This window comes from Microtus oregoni, unplaced genomic scaffold (assembly GCF_018167655.1).
Source record: "Microtus oregoni isolate MIOR12 unplaced genomic scaffold, Mior012 000001F_ref0000356, whole genome shotgun sequence".
In the NCBI taxonomy this organism is placed as follows: domain Eukaryota; kingdom Metazoa; phylum Chordata; class Mammalia; order Rodentia; family Cricetidae; genus Microtus; species Microtus oregoni.
In genome coordinates, this window is record NW_024543060.1 from 4763425 (window position 1) to 4782029 (window position 18605).

The 18605-nt window shown below is 45.9% G+C and overlaps 1 protein-coding gene across 1 annotated transcript in view; it reads right to left on the minus strand.

The window, feature by feature from the left end:
- Nucleotides 1-18605, minus strand: part of Extl3 (exostosin like glycosyltransferase 3) — a 93985-nt gene that overhangs the window by 25512 nt on the left and 49868 nt on the right. The window contains exon 3 of the mRNA XM_041665796.1: nt 455-554. The gene's annotated coding sequence lies outside the window, so the exon portion shown is untranslated. The remainder of the gene's footprint in view (nt 1-454; nt 555-18605) is intronic.

Consider the following 18605-nt stretch of genomic DNA (forward strand, 5'->3'; position numbering starts at 1 on the left):
GTAGATCTAGTTGAGCTTGAAACTACCCTGGTCTACACAGTGAATTTTAGGCCAGACAGGGGTATATCATGAGACCCTGCCTCAAAAAATAAATATGAAAACAAATCTTCACACTCAAATAGATAAGATCCAGTCAAACATCCCACAGCAAAACCTTCATTTCTTTGTTTATTTTGTTTCGTTTTGTTTTGAAGACAGGGTCTCTATGTAGCCCTGGCTATTCTTAAACTCACTCTGTAAACCAGGCTAGCCTCAAACTCACAGAGATCCACCTGCCTCTGCCTCCCAGGTGATGGAATTAAAGGTGTGCATCACTATGCCCAACCCACGAACCACATTTCTAAAGAACCCACATTATCCTTTTATTCAAACGTTTGTGCTTCTGTGTAACAATGAGTAAATAAAGAGAAGACAAGACAGAATCCAGGTCGTGTGGCCAGTGCGACCTTCTCACCTTACTGGGCAGCGTTCTTCCTCTCTCTGCCTTATGTAGTAGCATTATGCTTCAACATACGAGTTCTTGTAGTCGTTGACACCAGAGCTTGCTCTCCTGGCTTAAAGAGAAAATAGAGACTATTTGAAAAGTGCTCACTACGGAAGGCGCTGTTGATTAGTCTTCCTGAAAAGGCTTCCCTTGCAGACTCAGCAATCACAGAGCACACGGTTAAGCAGAGCTCTTTGGAGTGAGCAGGTACTACCAACAAACACTAAGACAATGGGGAATTTTCTCACGGGCGGTTGTGGCTTGCTGACATGCTGGAGAGTATAAGGCAAAATGTTATAAAATGTGGGCAGCATACAAGAGCTTTCCAGAGGATGCACAGAGCTCTGGGTAGGTGAGATGTTTACACTAGAATGGAGCTCGGGACAAACAGGAGGCAGGGGAGGAGCATCTGGAGGCATAAATGGACCAGCATCAGCCGTGAGCCAGGTGTGCAGGCAGACCTCTCATCCCGCACAGAGGAAACAAAGGCAAGAGAACCCTGGGTTCCACGCATCTGGGCAGCAGTACTCCTAGTGTGCCCAACATACAAGCAGAGATGACAATGGAGATAAATGTTCAAATAGAAGCCAATGCTGATTCTAAAGAATTTCACCCACTAAGTTCTACCTCATCCACCAGCATGAGCCAAAAGAGCAATCGGCGGCCAATTGTGTGGACTCTGTCTCCTAACCATCAACTTAAGAGTTTTCAAGTGTAAAATGAAGAGAAACCATGAACTCTCTTCTGCTCCTCATCTGGGAATAAAGGCCAACACACTTAGGTGATTGATTCCCGGTGGTTCTCAGTGCACAAGTGTACTGTGCATCTTCCTAATCCTCACCCACCACGGGCCCATCCCTGCCTGCACTGCCCCCATACACTGCAAACTAGTCGGTTCTCCCTCCTTTAGGAACACTACGGGGCTTCTCACTGCACCGATTTCGCGGTCACCGTCCCCCAGCTCATTCAAACTGAGCTACGCTGCCCCCCTTTAGTTCACCCACACCAAGTTCTGTACCATCTGAAGTCCTCGTCCCTGCTACTCTCTGGAAATTTCTGCTTTTCCCATTGACCCTCATGCTTCAGGCCCATTTTCTTGATGCCCTCACTTTAAAGTTGCCTTCCTTATTAGCCCGACACTTTCTGAAATTAATCTATTTTTTTCTTCTTTCTCCTTTCTCTCCCCTTTCTTTTCCCACCCTTCCCCTCCCTCCCCACTCTTCCGGTCCTTCTTCCCACCTCCCACACTAAACCCTACTCCCTGAGAGCGGGACCCTCGTCTGTTCAGCCTTGCTGTGTCGCCGCTATGTCCACTGAGAGTTAATGAATGAAATGTGTCACTGATCACTTCCTTGTCTCTTCCCTTAATTCTATGGAAGGACATTTTTAGTATCCCACCCACATCTTTGACTCATGTTCTTTTTCTGTCTTGGGGACATCCAGTCTTCCTCCCACCTCATACTGAGAAGTATTCTGGAAGGCTCTCGGCATCATCTGCTAATGAGTCCATCTGCTTTCATGATGTCAGGCCTCACCTATGCTCATATCTTCCGACAAGCTACACCCTCAATACCTGCCTCGCTGTTCTGCACCCTGCCTCTCCTGGGGTCATAGTCACTTCAAGGACTTCATTCTCCAAACAGCTTTTAGTTCTACCCATACTTCTACATCCCCCCAGTCAGAAACAACGTGCTATATTCAGGAAAGACACAGACCTCGGAGCAGCCAGCCCTGGATGGACCCCCACAGTTAGATGCCCATTTTACCATGAGAGACAGTTTTTCCATCAGAAAAGCAACAGTACCTTTGCTCAGAAGTACTACAAAAATTAGAGATAGCATGCACCATAAAAGGCTACAAGCATCAGCTATTTTCAAGCTCCAGCTCCTATGTCTAGTCTCCTGCCAAGCCTGTCATTTTTATTGAGATCATAATCATGATAATGTTTGCAATAATGCTTTACAATAATCTTTATACTTTCCCCTTCTTTTTAACTATTATTCTTCCTTCACCCTGGTTCTAGCCCATAACAACCATAGTCTGCCAACTTATCCTGTGTATTACCAAATTTGGGTTTTTTAATAATCTCACTTACAGTGCTCTAGCTCTAATGCCCTTGGCCCATCCTTCAATTCTCCAATCCACTCTTCTACTTCATCCAACCTACTGATGACTGCAATCCATACAATGATTTCAGACCCATGTCACTTTCTCCCTTTCTATCTTTAGCGTATTTGTAAGAATTAAACTATTAACCTGGAATGATGGCAAGAACCTGCTACTTATGAGGCAGAGGCAGGAGGACCACTTGAGGTAGGAGTTCAAGACTAACATGGACAATGAATGCAGACTCTCATCTAAAAATAAAAATAAAATTAAAATTTTAATATGATAATCCCAACAACTAAACCACCTGTGGTCTTAATTTCTGATGGAATCAACCACCATAAAGGCAACACATCCAAGGGGCATTTGCCAAAGCCAGCACTATGTCTTTTGAATGTTCAATCTCAAAAACTATGAGTAAGAAGCCAGGTGGTGGTAGCGCACACCTTTAATCCCAGCACTTGGGAGGCAGAGGTAGGTGGATCTCTGTGGGTTTGACACCATCTTGGTCTACAAAGTCAAGTTCGAGAACAGCCAGGACACAGAGAAACCCTGTCTCAAAAAACAAAACAAAACAAAAAACCATGAATGAGATCAAGCCATTCAAAACTCAAAGACATTAGGCAAGGACCTGAAGTCCCACCCCAAGCTGAGGTGCTTGGGCAACTGAAAACCCTGCTGGATAGAAATCAGGAAAACGGCCCTGTTAAGTGGCCTACAGCCATGCACAAGAGAAGCACTAATGGACGCTGGATTATGAAAAGAGGACAAGAAGCTGGAAAGAGACGTGCGGGGCTAGTAAGATCAAATACATTGTATATATGTATGAAATTCCCAATGAACAAAAAACTGCGAGTTAAATAAACCTCTATCTTCTACATTACTCAACCTCAAGTATTTTGTGACAAGAGAAAACAGACTAATACAGTATTACTAGTAATCTAGAGATGGTTTAAAGTACATAGCACAGGGGTTCTCAACCTCTGGATTGTGACCCTTTGAGGGTCAAATGACCCCTTCACAGGGGTCGCCCAAGACCATCAGAAACCACAAATATTTATATTATGGTTCATAACAGTAGCAAAATTAGTTATGAAATAGTAAATGAAAATAACTCTACGGTTGGGGTCTCCCACAACACGAGGAACTGTATTGAAGGGCTGCAGCATCAGGAAGGTAGAGAAGCACTGATGTGGCAGGACGTGGCAGGACAAGCAAACACTGTCCCACTTTAGAGAGGATCCTGAATGTCTGCAGATGTTTTAATCAACAGAATCTGGTACAGTCCCCTCTCACACTAAGGAAAACTGCACTGTCTGTGCTCTTCAGTGGTCACCCTTAACATGTAAAGCACAGTCTTGCCCTAACCAGGCTGAAGGTTTAGCGGGGCTTCTCACAGTGTCCTTCCTCAGGGCATGCTCGTGCACCCAGAGCAGGCACGTGGTGCACCACTTTAGTTTCGGCCTCAAGGTCGTCAACAGAGCTCACGGTGTTCGCTCACATCCTTTCTTTGCGCATATTATTCTTTCCTCTTCCGTGCTTCATTCCTCCCTCAGGCTGTTGCTTTCCTCCTCATACACAATTTTTCTTTTCCACCATATTCTGGAGAACCCTCTGGAATTATCGTTGTCGTTGCAAAGTGAGATGTCAGTCCATCTGTACGTGTGCCTCGTGGGCAGTCTGACCCCACTGGATGGGTTTGGCTCCTGTATGTGTTTTTCTGCATGGGGTGTGGGGTAGCACAGGCACATTCAGAGGCCAGAAGTTGACCTTGGGTGTCTTTTTCAAGCTGATCTTACCTTTTTGTTTTGTTTTTTTTATTTATTCTTTAGTTTTTCAAGACAGGCTTTCTCTGTGTAACAGTCCTGACTGTCATAGAATTTGCTCTTGTAGACCAGGTTGGCCTCAAACTCACAAGAGACCTGCCTACCTCTGCCTCCCGAGTGCTGAGATATAAGGCTTGTACCACCACCAGCTCCGATCTCACTTTTTTTTTTTTTTTTGGTTTTTCGAGACAGGGTTTCTCTGTAGCAGCTTCAGAACCTGTCCTGGAACTAGCTCTTGTAGACCAGGCTGGCCTCGAACTCACAAAGATCCGCCTGTCTCTGCCTCCCGAGTGCTGGGATTTAAGGCATGCGCCACCACTGCCCGGCTCCGATCTCACTTTTTAAGAGAAGGTTTCTTACCAAACCTGGAGTTTAGGTCTATTAGCTAGACTGGCCAACCAGCAAGTTCCCAAGGCTGCGTGAGCCTCCCTCCCCAGCACAGATGCATGCCAGCATGCCACCGCACCTGGCTGTTACAGGAGTGCTGGGATCGAACCTAGGCTCTCCTGCTTGTGTGTCAAGCACTTCACCAGCTGAGCCGTCTCCCTGGCCCCATGCTCTGCTGTTGCTGAAGACTCTGAACTTTCTGAATCTTGGAGCTCCTGCCACTCACTAACCTGGAAATTTATAATCCAGGGTCTCTGAATACACTCTGCCCCTCCCCTCTCTCCCTTGAGCTTCCGTCTGCTACCTGCCAGACCTATGCAGGCCTCCTCCCTTCTCATCTCTTTCATAATTTCACTCTGCCCTTTGTGCCTTCTGGCAGTTTCTTCACATCTGTCTACTTTAGGAATTGGGAAACTTTCAGCAAAGTGCCAGACAACTAATATTTTAGCATGCATGGGGGTCACGTAGAGCATCTGCAGCATATCTCAGACTTTTAAAAAGGGTGGAAGGATCTGGGAGAATGGCTCAGTGGTTAAAAACACTTGTTGCTCTTGCAGGAAACCCAGGTTCAGTTCCTAGTACCACATGGTGGCTAACAACCATCTGTGACTCCAGTTCCAGGGAATCCAATGCCTTCTTCTAACCTCCATGACACCAATCGTGCATGTATGTGGTGCACACGCATACATATAAGCAAAATACTCATATACATAAAGTGAAACAAAGCTTTAAAAAGTTTAAGACAGGGCTGGAGAGAGCTCAAAGGTTGAGAGCACTGACTGCTCTTCCAAAGGTCCTGAGTTCAATTCCCAGCAACTGCATGGTGGCTCACAACCATCTGTAATGAGATCTGGTGCCCTCTTCTGGCCTGCAGGCATACATGCAGACAGAACACTGTATACATAATAAATAAATCTTAACAAAAAAATTTAAGACAACCCCTTTTAAAATGTTCATTCTTACATTGCAAACTATAAATAGCAAAACACTTGATGAGCACAGTGACACACGCCTTTAATCCCAGCACTCGGGAGACAGAGGCAGGTGAATTCAAGTGAGAGCCTATCTCAAAAAAAAAGACAAACGCAAGCCAGGAGCCAGATGCAGCCCACAGGCCATGGCCTTCAGCTCTGTCTGCCTAACTAGTCAGTTATCTCCTCTGCCAGCATCACCACTCAGTCTACCTGTAGGCTTTAACTGACAACTAATTCAAGCCTCCATTCCCTCACTGTGTGACAGTACCCACTCCTTTTCTTCCCTGGCTCACCTATTTTATCTGCTGATTCTTATTGGGAGGCGGATTACTTCCTTTGTAACCCTATATTCAGTCCCTCTTTAGGGGCGTTTATTCTGAGAAACCTCTGTGCACCCGTCTAGAACAGTCTGCTGGACATCCAGCCAGCCTTATTATCAGCCTTTGGTTTCACGTCAGCTTCGCAACCTAGAGATTCTCCCACACCACACAGCAATGATAAACATGAACACAGAATCCACAAACAGGAAACCACAGTCATGCTCTCTTGGTGGCTATTTCCCCCTCTTGACAACCCACAGCCCAGGCTAAGAGGGCGTCTGCGTGCCTGTGGCAGAAACTCTGTCCCTCTACTGCTTTCCTGGACACTCAGGACACTCAGCCCTTTGAAGACTCATTCTCTCACATGGTGTCTCCATTCTACTGTTCACAAACTTGGGGTGACACCTCAGGTGTGGTCACCCCAGCACACTGCCCAGATTCCTAGATTCCAAGCTCTTGCATCCTCCCCTTCACTTGTACGTTTTAATGAGAAGTTATGTCTCTTTATGGAGGGAAACAGAAATGCTATTTTGCCAAAGGCAGCGGCTTCCTTTATCCACGCATACATGCTAACAAAACTAGGACACCGTATGTTCTCTTTTGCAACCTGATTTTCCCCACTTATATTAAGAGCTGTGAAGCCAGACGTGGTGGAAGCAGAAGAATCAAGAACTCAAGGTCAGGTCTGAGTAGCTCGGTGGAGAACCTGAGTTTGGCTCCCACCTCAGAGGCTCCAGGGGCTCCAGTGTCCTCCTCTTGCGTTCCGAGGGCACGGCATTCATAGGCACGCATAGACGCACACAGACGCACACAATTTTAAAAGAGTTTAAGGTCACCCTTAGCTACACAGCCAGTTTAGGTCAGCAAGAGTTTTAAAAATGAAAACAAACCCCCTCTGCTCTCCTACCATGAGACATCCTACCATGAAGGCACTGGTAGTTGAATCCCACCCATACAGAAAGGGGGTGCACTAGGTAAGCCCCTTTTGTTAGACAGGTGCTTCTCGTTCCCATTATGATCAAGGCCTCCCTGGGTATTTCTGCAGAGAGCCACAGTGTTTTTCCACATGAAATTGCTGGATTGTAGTAAGAATGGCTTGCCATTTTGTAAATCATTGTTCGCTAGGAAGAGGATAATACATTCTCCAAGGAACAGAATCAAAGCTGCCATTTACGGGGTTCACTAAGAACCGTGTGACAGAGAGGTGGGCAGAACTCAGTTATCTCTTTGCTCACCACTTCTCCACTATACTGCCTGGGCAAAGCCAGAAGGCCAGGTCCGGGAAAGTGACCCGGAGCAATCTGTCCTTTTTACTTACTGGTAGTTAAGAGCAGATGAGAATTCTCTCTCTCCTACCAGAAAACGATAGGAAAACACTATCCCACTAAAGAGAGCCATACCAGCCAAGTAATGGGGCACACGTCTTTAATCCCAGCACTTGAGAGGCAGAAACAGGCGGATTTCTGTGAGTTCGAAGCCAGCCTGGGGTACAGAGCTCATTGCAGGACAGCTAAAGCTGTTACATAGAGAAACCCTATTTCGAAAAAATGAGAGAGAGAGAGAGAGAGAGAGAGAGAGAGAGAGAGAGAGAGAGAGAAAGTGCCACACCAAGCAGATATAAGGAAGACAGACTCCATATACAAGTCCCTGAGACTCCAGAGCCTATTGCTGCAGTTAGGGATGCAACTGAAGGTTTTCTTAAACAGACAACGTAGGGAACCAAGTATCTTCTCGTGGGAGGCCGCCTGTAGTTTCGATCCTGGTCTGTTTACCAGAGCTCTCTGCAGCCACACTGCTCTGTCCACACGCCAACAGTCCAGTGTGCCCAGTCGGACACTGCTTGTCACCAGGTGGATCACGGCCAGGGCCACGCATGGTGCTCTGCCCAGGCATGGTGTTCTGCCTAGTCTCCCTGTTCCCTGCCATGCAGGGTTCCCTTGGGGACTCCCAAAGTCCCCAGTAGACTGTACTCCTTTGGCCACCAACCCAAACCTTAGAGCCGCTATCCTTTGTGCCCACTTTAAGTCTTAACAGCTTCCATAAAGTTTTTCAAAATACAAGGGACTGGCAACTCCCTAAAATCTCACTGAACTCAATTTAGTATCATATGGTTCAAAACCTAGTTTCACCATTTCAACTGATTCTTCTTCAACCAGATTAAAAACTCCTTAGAGAAACAATTCTCTTTTTTTTCTCCGATTAATTATGCAGGCACATGTCACTCGCACACAGAGTACTCAGTCAGCACAGTACAGTACAGCACAAGCACAGAGACAGACAAACACATTCACACACAGTACAGACTCACTTACCTGGGACTCGAACCCGAGAAACAATTCTTTTTCTCTAGTTTTTAAATCCCTCTCAGAGAGATGGCAGCTACTACTAAGATTCTACTCAAACTCTCAGCTGGCATTTTCATCCCCAGACAATTTTGAAATTTAAAGCCTCCTCCCCTCTGTCACCTCCTCCCCTCTGTCACCTCCTCCCCTCTGTCACTCCCCTACCTCTTTCTCCCCATCACCTCCTTCCTCTAGCACCTTGTTCTCCCCTCTGTCACCTCCTCTTTCCCAGTCACCTCCTCCTCCCCTCTGTCACCTCCTCTTTCCCAGTCACCTCCTCCTCCCCTCTGTCACCTCCCCATCACCTCTTCTTTCCCAGTCACCTCCTCCTCCCCTCTGTCACCTCCCCATCACCTCCTCTTTCCCAGTCACCTCCTCCTCCCCTCTGTCACCTCCCTCCTCCCCCATCATCACCTCCTCTCTGTCACCTATCCCTATCCCCCTAAACACCTCCTGCTTCCTCCTTGGTCAACTCCCTCTTCCCACTTCCTCCTTCCCTGCCACCTCTCCTTCCCTCGGCCACTACCTCCTCCCTTCTGTCACCCCCCCCATCACCTCATCTCCTCTGCCACCTCCTCCTTCCTGTTGCCCTCTCCCACATCACCTCTTGTCGTCTTCCTCCTCCCAGCCCCCATCACCCCCTTCTCTGTAGCTACACCTTCTCCTCTAGCGGCTCCTAAACTGGCAGGAATATTATTCTGCTGTACCGGGACCTTGCTTTCAAGAGTTTATTGATACATTCATATCACAACTACTGCCCTGACTATTCTTCCTTTAAGAATAATGCTCTGAGATGCCCTACCATAGATTTGGGACACCTGTTTACTTAGGTCTTCTTTACTGTCTTTCAACGGTTATATCCAAAGAAGCTGGAGGGAAGGGAGACAAAGAGGAAGCAGAGAAAATTATGCCAAAATACTCAGAGATGGAGAAGCACAAAGGAGTGGCTGGTTCCACTTGGGCTGCCATCTAGGCCCTTTCCAGGTGTTTCCAACTGAAACCTTCCATGTGCTTAACATGGCTCTCAATTAAATTGTGAGCCAACATTTATTGAATGCTCACTATGTGCCAGGTTAAGTCTATTCCATTCCTCAATACATCACCCTGATCTTCCATCAACCTTACAGGTGGATGTCACTGCACTGCACACGACAAAACCAAAGCCCATTGTCCACTATGGTACAAATGGTAGCACTTATATTCACATTCATCTAAGGGTGTGTCCATGTCCCATATGCACACACACAAGACTTCTACATTCTCCCTGGCTGTACTACACTATAACCATAAACAATGATTAAAGCCAACACTTTCTTCGTATTTAAAGTGTTTTTTTACTAAAAGAGAAAATGATCTACCAAGTGTGTCTTAGTCTGTACACCCAAAACCTACCTACCCATCCATGTTTATAGTACTATTTTCTTTTTCCCAGTTCAGCTAAAATTGCCTCATTAAGTGGCAGAATTCTATCAGAACCCAAGCATGGGTTCTCCACACATCGTGGTTACCGCTACTGCCAAAAGACCTGACTTGTTTTAAAGGCCAATGGCATGGGAATGATTATATAATTAAAGCCAACTGAGGAAGAGAAACAGCACTGCACCTAGATTAAAGCAAAAAGCCAGCGGCAGCACCACATCCAGGGGCAGTTCCTTGTGCCAGGCACAGCGTCCTCCAAACAACTCAATTCACACTCCTGATCACTTCAGAAGCCACTGGGGGAGGGGGGGGGCAGTGTACTCCAAACAACACAATTCACACTCCTGATCACTTCAGAAGCCACTGGGGGGAGGGGGGGCAGTGTACTCCAAACAACACAATTCACACTCCTGATCACTTCAGAAGCCACTGGGGGGAGGGGGGGCAGTGTACTCCAAACAACACAATTCACGCTCCTGATCACTTCAGAAGCCACTGGGGGGGGGGGGCAGTGTACTCCAAACAACTCAATTCACACTCCTGATCACTTCAGAAGCCACTGGGGGGGGGGGCAGTGTTATTTCTGCTTTCCAGACAAAGAAGCGGTGAATGGTGGAGGCATACAGCCAACAAGCTGAGGAGGCAGACACAAGCCCAGGTCTGTGCGGCCTAGCACCCTGTGCACAGCTTCTCACTTATCTACTATCTGTTTACTGACAAGAAACGCTAGGCCTCCATTCCTTTTACTCAATAGGTGTGTACTGGTTTTGTAATTAAAAGAAAAGGATAAACTGGGCATGTGCACTCCTGTAATCCCAGCACTCAGGACACTGAGCAGAAGGATGGTGAGCTTGAGGCCAGTCTGAGCTATGTAACAAATGAGGAAAGAAGAGAAGGTGGAAAGAGGAAAATATTTTGCTGCTTTTTTAAGTACATGCTGGAGAGTTCAGTAAATAATGTGATAATTACCTATGGGGGGAGAATTTCTATGACAAACCAGAATAAAAACTTCAAGATGAAGTAAAAATTGTCACATCTGAAGCATAATCAGAAAAGGAAAGCACGCCAGTCACTTCAGTTCAAGTTAAACATGGTTACTTTCCTACGAACCTAAACACACAACAGCCCAGACACAGCAGTTCAACACAATTACCTACAAATCAAAGGGGTGTGTCTGTCTGTCTGTGTGTCAATCAAAAGACTGATTTGCTACCTGACCAAAGTTTAAAGGGCAGAAACATTAACGGTGGCCAAAAGATAAAGAAGAGAAGTTACTAAAAGGAAGGGCTGAAGGGGAGTCAAATAAGCTTGTTTAAAAGTGTGCCTTCCGGGCAGAGAAACACATTTCTAACAAATACAGTGATGCTTTCCACCAATGGGTCAGCAAAGAACGGTTTGCCCTCTGCTACTTACCAGAATCCAGGGTCACAAACCTTCCTGAAATACAGTTTGGCAAATGGAGGCTGTCCTGACCCTTAACTCCACTTCCAGAAAGCCAGAATCAAGAACAGGAAGAAAATGGCCTGCAAGAATGTCTATACTAGGGGCTGGAGAGATGCCTCAGGCTGTTCTTCCAGAGGTCCTGAGTTCAATTCCCAGCAACCACATGGTGGCTCACAACCATCTGTAATGAGATCTGGTGCCGCCTTCTGGCATGTGGGCATACATGGAGGCAGAATGTTGTATACATAATAAATAAATCTTAAAAAAAAAGGAATGTCTATACTAAAACATTAAGGATACTAAAACATTAAGGATACTAAAACATTAAGGACAGGTGGCAAGGTCTGTACACGCTACGCTATGCAGGCAGCAGGTACAGTATACTTCATGCTGTGCAAACAGAGGTCATTTATGATCTAAGTCTTATCTTTTCCTATCTTTCACTTAGCAATTTCATTTTCTAGGCATATATTCTATGTGCTAAAGACCTACACATAAGATGTAAACGCCTCAGCATTCTTTCTACAATATATACAACAAAACATCCAAGAAGTTAAGAATGGCTAAGCGTAAAATATGTTTCTTATATGGACATCAGGCTGCAAACTTTTCAATAATTTTCAATAAGATGGAAACATGTTACAATGATATATTAGTGGTAAATAATATTCGAAACCATGTATCTGATTAGAAAACACACAGAGGCAAAACACCACCTGTGGCTCTTTTATTTTACAAAGTTATACAGTATTTTTTCATTCTTCCTATTCTTTTTCTCTCTCTCTAATATCCCAGCACTCAAGGAGCAGAGGCAGGCAAAGCTCTGTGCGTTTGAGGCCAGCCTAGTTTACATGAGTTCCAGAACAGCCAGACTTACAAAGAGCAGTTTAATAAGGTCTTCAGGCACAATGTGCTAGTGAATTTTTCTGAAACAGTCAAGCTGTGGCGTGACAGAGACTGAGCTGGTATTTCTCAGGCTCCCATTTCTCAGGGATACAGGACTTTTCCTTTGTTCTGTGGCCTGTAGAGTCGGTAGCATTAGTAGCCTGGACCTCTCTCCCAATGAGATGCAGAGCTGAAGTTGTAACCCAGCTTGTGACTGTTGGGAACAGAGTTCTTCCCTGCGTTATCACTGCCATCTTTCTGTCTCACCAGTCCTTTACAAAGCCTCCTTCTTCCTAACTCATACGCCCTTGGCACTTTGGTTTTTTTTTGTTTGTTTGTTTGTTGGTTGGGGTTTTTTTGTGTTTTTTTTTGTTTTTTTTTTTTGGTAGAGTCTATGTAACCCAGGCAAGCCTCGAACTCCTGATGATCCTGGCACCACTCAGGAGCCACCACTTAGTCCCTTTTTAACTCCTAAAGGGAAAAGACTAGAGCAATTGGCCTCAAAGATCCTCAGGACTCTAGGACTCCACCGACTTACAAGTACCTTGCCCAGAAAATGCCCAGATGCTCACAGGCTTTTTATTGGAAGGACGAACACCATTGTGTCAAATCAAGTCAGGGAGGGTCCTCACCCCCTGAGCATGGCATGTTCCTTTAAGCACCCCTCCCTGACCCCACCTCCGTTCTCCATAGAGTTCATTAATCACAAGTTTGGGGCCCTTATCAACTGTTTTCTTCATTCAAAGCCACAGTGCTCTTGGTGTTTTACAGCTAAGACATAAAGGAAGTCACGATGGGAGGAGTCAGTCAAAACTGGGAGAAAACCCAAGATACAAAAGCTATCAGCTGGATTTCTGCAGAGGAAATTCAATAGAGATAAAGACAAAGCGAGCACTTTGATCTCAAACTGCACAGGGAAGACTGCATTTAACTGAGCATGGGCCTGCTCACTGACAGAGCTACCGCAATCAGTAAAGCAAGGAAATCAACTATTTAGGAGAAGCCCATCAGCTTGAATTTGGTCTTGCTTTCCCTGCCCCGTCTGCCCCCCCCACACACACAAAGTGGAGACTGAAAAGCAAAGGTGGCTGTGTCCTCCGCAGCGTGTGCAGAACTCTGCCATCTGTGCCGAGTGCCACACTTAAAAAAGGCCATTAACACAGTAAATGGAGGCCAGAGGACTCAGAGGCTGGCAAAGGGATTGAAAACCGTCAAACGAGAAACAGCTGGTGGAAATGGAAATACTTTGAGGACAGCAGAGGCCTTAAGAGTCAAACGGACTGGCAAGATGGAGGGAGAGATGGCCGGAGAGATGGCCCAGCGGTTAAGAGCACTGGCAGCTCACAACTGTCTGTAACTCAAGTTCCAGTGGATCCAATTCCTTCAAACACCAATGTATATAAAAAGAAAAAAAAATTTTAAAAGAGACAGACAAGCTCGGTTGGCCAGTAAAGATGGCAAAATGCAGTCCGCCAACACCTGTGCGATCCACTGTCAGCCTATGCAGCACAAATCCTACAACAGTTTCCTCCAGAGAAGACAAAAGTAAAGGTTTTCAACATGAAATCTCCCTACTTCTAAACGTTTCTGTGTAAGTTGGGAAGGCCTTATTTGACTCGAAAAAACACCAGTGTGCAACCTGTGTCAAAGCTAAGAAGGAGGGACTGGAGAGATGGCTCATTGGTTAAGAGCACTGCCTGCTCTTCCAAAGGTCTTGAGTTCAAATTCCCAGCAACCAAATAAGGAGAATCCAAAGAAAAACATTTAGGCATCCTCCTGAATATTAACCTTCATCAGGCGATGAAAGAAGACAGAGACAGAGACCCACTTTGGAGCACCGGACAGAAATCTCAAGGTCCAAATCAGGAGCAGAAGGAGAGAGAGCACGAGCAAGGAACTCAGGACCACGAGGGGTGCACCCACACACTGAGACAATGGGGATGTTCTATCAGGAACTCACCAAGGCCAGCTGGCCTGGGTCTGAAAAAGCATGGGATAAAACCGGACTTGCTGAACATAGCAGACAATGAGGACTACTGAGAACTCAAGAACAATGGCAATGGGTTTTTGATCCTACTGCATGTACTGGCTTTGGGGGAGCCTAGACAGTTTGGATGCTCACCTTACTAGACCTGGATGGAGGTGGGTGGTCCTTGGACTTCCCACGGGGCAGGGAACCCTGATAGCTCTATGGGCTGACAAGGGAGGGGAACTTGATTGGGGGAGGGGGAGGGAAATGGGAGGCGGTGGCGGGGAAGAGACAGAAATCTTTAATAAATAAATAAACGGAAAAAGAAAAAAAAATAAAAATAAAGATTTTAATTAAAAAAAATTAAAAAAAAAAACAACAAATTCCCAGCAACCACATGGTGGCCCACAACCATCTGTAATGAGATCTGATGCCCTCTTCTGGCCTGCAGGCATACATGCAGACAGAATATTGTATACATAATAAATAAATAAATATTTTTTTAAAAAAAGAGCTAAGAAGGAAACATGGTGACTGTCTCCCCACATACGGGATTCTTCTCCGTAGTCCATAATGGTGACGCTAAGAAAAAAAAACAAGGCTGGATCTAAGGAAATGCCTTCTGGACAGAGTCTCCGAGCTGGGACGGTGACTTCACGGTAAGGTTTCAGAAGAGGACAGGTCAGTAAATACTGCGGACCAGTTTAAGAACCTAACCACTTGCTGGGTCCAGATTCATTCAGGTCTTCTCCCTACACTCCACTCTTCCCCGGCCCCCACACAGCAATCTGGTAACAGCCTCTTATCTATCAGCGACTTGGTCTTTAGATTTTTTTATCTCATTTTTTTATGTGTAAGAGTGTTTGGCCTGAAAGTATGGAGGTGTACCACATACATGCCCGGTGCTTATGGAGGTCAGAAGGGGGCATCAGATCCCCTGAAACTGGAGTTACAGATGGTTGGAAGTCAGCACGTGGGTGCTGAGATCCAAACCCAGGTCTGCTGCAAAGGCAATACATACACGCCTATCTGAGTCATTTCTCCAGCCTCTCAGTGACTTTAAAAAATAATTTCTAAAGCTGATGGTGGTGGTGGAGGTGGGGGTGGGAATGGTGGGGATGGCAGTGGCAGCAGCAGCAGCGCACACACACACGCCTTTTAACTCCAGCACCTTTTAACTCCAGCACTCGGGAGGAGGAGGCAGGTGGATCACTCAGTTCAGGGCCAGCCCGGTTTACAGAATGAATTTCAGAACAGCCAGAGCTAAGAATAAATTCTTATTTTTTATGATTTACACTTATTTCTATTTTATGTGCATTGGTGTTCTGCCTACATGTGTATCTGTGTGACAGTCTCGGATGCCCTGGAGCTGGAGTTACAGACCCTGCCATGTGGGTGACGTAAACTGAACCCGGGTCCTTTGGAAGAGCAGCCAGGGCTCTTAACAGCTGAGTCATCTTCTCCATCCCCTAAAGAATAAATTCTATGGAAGAAGGAGGAAAAAAAAAAAAACCAAAAACACAAAGATGGCAAAGAACTTATAAAGTTAAAAAAAACACTATTATAATCCATCATTACATTGTGTTTATATTTTAGATTTATTTTTAGACATGTATTATTTGTTTGTTTGTATCTGTGCCCAAGGAGGTCAGAGGGTGTTGGTTCCCTGTACCTGGGGATCCAAGCAGTTGTGAGCTGCCTGATGCAGGCGCTGAAATCAAACTTCAGGTCTTCTACAAGAACAGTATACACTCTTAAACACAGGCCATTTCTCCAGCCCCATGGGTTTACAGATTTTAACCGTCTTGTTACATATGCTGAGGGCATAGTCCCAACCTATTTCTGTTCTGTATTCCTCCCTTGGGATATGAAATATTTTCACTGAAAAAGAAAATATTTAAAAGGAGTTGAAAGCACTTCCGATGATGCCATGGGAGAGGACGGGAAGGTGTCTACAAAGCGACCGTCTGGATGTTAATCATTAACATCGTGACCAATCTCAAAGGTACTGGGCCCAGCCAAACGAAAGAATATACAAAAGTAATAGTGAGCTAATGAGAGGCGATACTTAGGGCAGGCACCGGAGCTAGCCCACCTGCTCTTCCACGCTATACTGCGAGCGCAGCTTTGCTCACTGGCCGATGGATACAGGCAGGTTTTAATCACTGGATGCATTGGATTCTGCTCTATATTATGAAGGTGCTGCTCTTGCTCTTCAATAGACTCTACCGTCCTCCTTTCTAAGGCTCCATCCCTGGGACTTTAAGGGGTCATCTGGATGCCTCTCAGCAAGACTCTACACCGCGTATTATGGCCTATGTAGAGGAGCCACGATACTAAATGAGTCTCTCTGTCCGTCTGTACTTCAAGGTTATTGGGTTTGTTTGTTTTCTAGATCCTGCTTCTCTTACACCCCTGAAAGACTGCAAACATGCAAGGAGCAGGTGACTGGTTCAGGCAGGAGAGGGCCATGATACAGATGACAAGACCTCTGTCCTAAGTTCTCAGTTTCATCTGCCCACAATTTGCTACTTCCAGAACCTATAACATACCAGCTACCTTGTTATTACAGATTTTTAAAGGAAACAGATACCAACAGTAAACAAAAATAAATAAAATATTTGATGGTTTGCTTATTGGCTTTTTTGTTTTGTTTTGTTTTTTGACATAGGTCTCATGTAGTCCAGGTTGGCCCCAAACCCCCTTACACAGCTAAGGATGACCTCAGGCTCCTGATGCTCCTGACCACCTAGCAAATGTTGTTTCAGGTGTGTGTTGCCACAGCTTGCCTGGAAAGAAACAGCTCACCCAAAACTTTCCCAATTAAACTTAGCTCTCCAGCAAAGACTAGCAGGTCACTTTAGACGTTTTAATTAAAGGACCTTGGTTCTTAGTCCTTGTTCCACCCTAAACCATATACAAAGACAGTTTCTGCCTACCCAGGGCTACTTCTGGTGAGATGCTCTTCTGATACCTGACTCTACTTCCAACAATCCCATTAACCCCACTCCAGAGTCACCACCAGAGCCAGGGATGTAGCTGGATGGTGTGCTGGCCACTATTGCATGTGGGAAGCCCTGGGTTCTAAAGGTAAAAAGCAAACAAACTTAGTTACTTCTCAGGTGGACAGCAACTGCTTCGCTCCTAACTCCTGTACCACCTTTTACTGACTTTCCCTTGACCGCTAGGCTAGAGCTCACCACGTATACCAGGTTGGTCTGGAACTCATGGCAAGCCTCCTGCCTCAGCCTCCCTAGTGTTGGGATTAGAGGTGAAAACTATCACACCCTTGCGCCTTTACACAGCACAGCCTTTCCAGCCAGCACACTGTCTTCCCAAAGTTTCTAGTATATTCTGGACCTCCCCCTCACCTAGAACCTGTTTTTGTCTCCTACCTGGTCACTGAGTCTTTTCACTCGCAGGCAAAAGCGCTCTCAGACCTAGTCACTAAGGGATTCCAACACACACCAAATATTTAACAATGGTTTTTCTTATAGAAAAATGAGGGGTGAGAGAATGAAGACACACACACCACAAACTTTTTGTTAGTTCTACTCCTCACCTCTGGTGACCAAACCCATGTCTCAAGAATTCTGAAGACGCAAGGTCTGGGTGCCATGGCCCCAGCCTGCAATCCCAACACTACAGATGCAGAAGCAGCAGGCTCACTGAGAATTCCGAGCCAGCTTGGACTACAGTGTCACCCGGTCTCAAACGACAAAACAAAACAAAAACTCACACAATTCTGAAGATCCACAATTCTAGGTCTCCACCAGAAAGCAATTCGACTAACTTCAACCCTCAGGCTCCCCACAGGCAAGGAGCGGGGAATTCTCACAGGAAAGGGTATGCTTAACTCACCAAGTAAGAGTTTAACAAAGTGGCGTTTCTTTCATCACAAATGATTTAAAAGTCCTCAGCTGGAACAAGTTGTTGAGAAAAGCAAGTTTCACTCAAGGTTACCAATTCCCAAGGAGGAACCACCATCCCAGACTCTACAGAATTAAAGTCATCGGGCCAGAGGGGAAGACTAACTGTTGAGCAATAGACAGGAAACTCGTGGTTGGAACATTGGATAGATGGATAAATGGATGGACGGACGGACGGATGGACGAACGGACAGGAATATAACGGGGATCAAGGAGACCAGCGTTGAAATGCCAGACTCTCCAAACTGAAAGAACAAGACAAAGTGAAAAGAAGCAAAGCTAAAGCCATCTCTTAAATCACATACTGCGTTTCCTCTTCCCCAAAAGAAGAGGACCTGATAAAGGCTTTTTGAATTTAAAGAGCAACAATCCAAGCTGGGAGGAGCTGGCACCCACCGAATTTCAATGGACTGAGGGCCACAGGTATATCAACAGGGGCTAAGCAGCTGGCTCGCTGTGGAGCCAGAGAAAGCACCTGGTGCTGCCCCGCTCATCCCCTAGGTTCTGATCTGGGGTTGTCG